This window comes from Brassica oleracea, chromosome C2 (genome assembly GCF_000695525.1).
Source record: "Brassica oleracea var. oleracea cultivar TO1000 chromosome C2, BOL, whole genome shotgun sequence".
Taxonomy (NCBI): domain Eukaryota; kingdom Viridiplantae; phylum Streptophyta; class Magnoliopsida; order Brassicales; family Brassicaceae; genus Brassica; species Brassica oleracea.
The window spans coordinates 11,298,493-11,302,559 of NC_027749.1; the positions used below are offsets into that span (position 1 = coordinate 11,298,493).

General features: G+C 33.6%; 1 pseudogene; it reads left to right on the forward strand.

Annotated features, from left to right (window-relative positions):
• Window positions 1–2,052: 2,052 nt before the first annotated feature.
• LOC106323436 lies at window positions 2,053–3,212 on the forward strand (annotated as a pseudogene).
• The last annotated feature ends 855 nt before the right edge of the window (window positions 3,213–4,067 follow it).

Here is a 4,067-nt window from a genome sequence, read left to right on the forward strand (position 1 = left end):
TTTGAAATTCGAAAATTATGTTTGAAATTATTTTTTATATTTTTAAGTAATTATTTATATATTTATTAGAATCCTAAATTTCAGATTCCAAAAATTCTACTCCACCCGTAACTCTAAACCCTAAGTTTAGATTAATTAACTTTACGGGTATAAATGTTTTTTACCATTTATTAAAAGTGAATGTAAAAGTAGTTAAATATGAAAAGTGAAACTATGAATGTAGTATTTGTGACAATTTACCTTGTTTTGTCTAGGGTGTCTGGTCCGGTTCGCTTCAATCAAATGTAACCGGACTGTTCCTAAATGAATTCTTTTTAATTCTGATTTATTGTTATCTTACAAAATATATAAGAAGTAGTATAATTTAATATAATATATGAGAATTTATAGCTGGCGATTCTATTTGTATCACCTTAAACCAGTATATTGAAAATTTCAGGCAAATCTTTACCTTGTTAATTTGTATAATTATTAATAAATCTCATTTTATAAGATTAAATCCACGAATCCAACAACGTAAAATTTTGCTTTATTGGTTACTAAACTAACAAATAATAATGGATTTAAATTTAAATAAAATCAGCATTCTTAATTTAATAATTATAATTTTTGTCATACAATAAAGTAGCTTTTATTACTAACAGATTTTTGAATAATATTATAGAAAAGTATTACAAAAAATATATGAAAGCATTATAGAGTATAAAATAGCTTTATTGATTTTCTATTAATTAAAAATATCCTTAGTATTAAAAATCTGATGTTTGTTTCTCTAAGGGTTATTGGTAGAAGAATTTTAGAGGAATTACAATATTTTGAGAATCCATTGTTATTGGAACAAGAATTTTTAAAATCTAAGTAAAATCTATTTTTATTGGGATGCAGATTTTTAAATTTCATTCAAAATATTTTGTTATTAGAAAAGTTTACTTATAATGGATCTAACAATTCTATTAAAATCTTTTGTTATTAGGATATAAATTCTTTTTATTTTTATTCATAAGCTCAACTTTGAGAATATCTTCTGCACCCATAAAATTTCTAAAATCTATGTTATAAAACTCACACATATAAACTCACAGTCTAGAAGTATAGAAGTCTAGAAGTCTAGAAGGGTGCTTCAACAAAAAAAAACAACGAAAGCAAAGCTGATAAAAATCTTGAACAAAATTGTAAAAGAATATGTTAAAGTGGTGATGATGCTATTCAAAGTGTTTTTGCTTTCATCGATGATGTTATTCACTCCTACTTTCATCATATATCTATAATATTATAATATAAAGAGAGAGTTCACTGTTATAATCAAAAGCAAGCTAATGTAATATTCATGTGTTTCAAAATACATGAAGTTTTAGAATAAAGCACAACTATTAAGAAACTTATCTTTTATCTATAAAAATATCATTAAAATAGAAATTAAAAACTATTTAACCAATCACAAAACATACTACAAAATATGATTGGTTACACAGTTTTTGATAAAGTTAAAAAGTATATTGAAATATGAAAACATCATCTATTTTAAAACATCAAAAACTTCCTAAAACATCATCTATTTTAAAACGGATGAAGTATATTTCTTTTCCCAGAAACACCGTAGACATAAATCAATCTTCAATTGGTAGTGATGCAATTCAAAATCAAGCTACTAAAATTGAAAAGTTTATAGAAAGAGAGATTCGTTTATATTACCTTATAAAGAGAAACTTTTTGAAAAAATATATTATGCAAATCCATTGCATTCAATATAAATACATACAAAACATTTGCTAAAAGTTCAGAAGATTTTTTGTTAACTCTACTTAAATTTTAAGAATCTCTCGACTCTTAAAATTATTAAATTCCATTCGAATTCTTGTTCCAATAACCCCTAAGAATACTGCTTTCTTTGCAACCAAATTTTGAATTTGAAAAATCGCATTTTCCAAAATTGGGAAAAAGATCAATAATAAGTAAACTTTGAATCTCCTTATTTCGTTGCGTTGAACTAACGCCATAAAACACACAATTTTCCTTTTTCTCCCTAGGATTGGCTTAGTATAAATGCACATCTTTAGGTTAATGAACTCATTCAGTCGATTACAACGCAAGTCATCATCTCTTTGTCTCGCTCGCCGTTGAAAGAGTTAGGGTTTCGACTTGTTGGCTATCTGTTCCTTTTTTAGTTTACAATAATGAAGAACGGAGCCATGAGAGAGAGGAACACTAGCAAGGAAACTAAGAAGGACGATGACGTGAGTACCAAGCCACCACAAGAAGAAGAGACAGAGTACTTTGAAGAGAAACGTAACCTAGAAGATTTATGGAAGGCTGCATTTCCGGTAGGAACTGAGTTTGAACATCTAGATGCAATCTACGGATTCAACTGGGACTTCAAAAACCTAGAAGAAGCATTAGAGGAAGTAGGATTTCTCTACGGGAAGAAAGTCTATGTCTTCGGGTTTGCAGAACCACAACACTTCAAACATATTATCCATGTTCCAACGGTTGATGTCATAGACTCAACCATCGAGCCTTCTAACAAGGTAGCAATCGCGTCGATACAGAGCGTAAGGGAAGAGACCATTACCATGAAGGAGATGAGAATGGGTTGGTTTCCCTTACATTCCTTTACAAGAAAGAGACAAACAAGTTGAGAGAACAAACTCTCGGATCTTCACTTTGTGCTGTAACCAGAGGAGAGCTGCTCTCAGAAACATGAAGGTGGAACGCGTCAAGAGGTTTGAGTATTGCCTTCCTTATTTCTCTAAACCGCCTAGGGAGGAAGATGAGCTTCCGCAGAGCACTGTGGTCGATGTACTGTTCCCCTCCAATCCGCCGGTTTGTTGTGAATTCGACTGGGAGTTTGAAAACCTCGAGGAGTTTACTAATGAAAGGATTGAAGAGGGAAGGTTATCTGAGGAACAACGGGATGAGTTCAAAGAGTTTGTCAAGGAGAGTGTACGAGAAGCAAGGAGAGCTAACCGAGAGGCGAGAGATGCTAGGAGGAGAGAGGTTGAAGAGATGAGCCAAGAAACTAGGGAATCTTTGAAAACCTGAGGGTGTACAAGTTCTACCCTCAGAACCCACCAGACTTCGCTAGAAACATGCAGAAGGTGACGTGTTACTCATCAAGTCCTTTGATATGTGATCTTACTACAGAACCAAGTTTGGCTTTTTCTTTTGCTTTTGTCTCTTATCTTTTCACTAATGCGTTCTGCACTACCCTTTGAATTTAATGTTAATTTGACTTACCCTTTGAAGTTTATCTTAATTTGACAAAAATAAAATGGGGAGATTTCAATTTTTATCACAAGTTGTTATAAATCAATTGATCGATGTTCATAACCGGTTCGATCCATAACTGGCTCATATGCTTAGAGAGAGAGACGGTCCAACCCTATAGAGAGAGAGGTGACCGCGAGACTTAGAGAGAGAGAGAAGCGGCTACATGGTTCAGGAGAAAATGAAACTCAATTTCATTTTCCTTGTATGATTAGGATTTTTCTTTTTCTTTATGTTTATGATTTGTAATTTTTCATTTTATCTATCTTGTAATCCCCTATATAAAGGGAACACTTTATGATTAATAAAATAGACAGAAACTTATAGTTCTGAATCCTAAGTTTCACAACACGTTATCAGCACGAAACTCTAACACCCAGAGCCTAAAACCTAATAGATAAAACCCTAAACCTAAACCTAACCGGCGATCGCATCTAACCCTATCCCCGATCGCGTCTCTTGTTCCTGCAAGGCGTTCCAGCTCGTGTCCACCTGATCAGCTCCAGTCCCAAGGCGTTCCTGATCCTAGACGACCTCAGCTTCCCGTTCACATCAGAGCCGCTCGCGATCTCGACTGCAACAGCTCGCGTTCCCCGATCAGCCGCCCGCAACCTCAGCACCGTTTGCGACCCGATAGGAAGCCTGGTCCGTTCCAGCTCGCGTCCGTTCCAGCTTGAGGTTCTCTCTTGGTGGTCCGGTTTCTACAATCTACTAACCTAAGGTAATTCGAATTCTAAGAACATGAATCGAATCTGGTTGATTGTAAAGAATGAAACCCTAAAATATAATCTCTAAGATAAAGC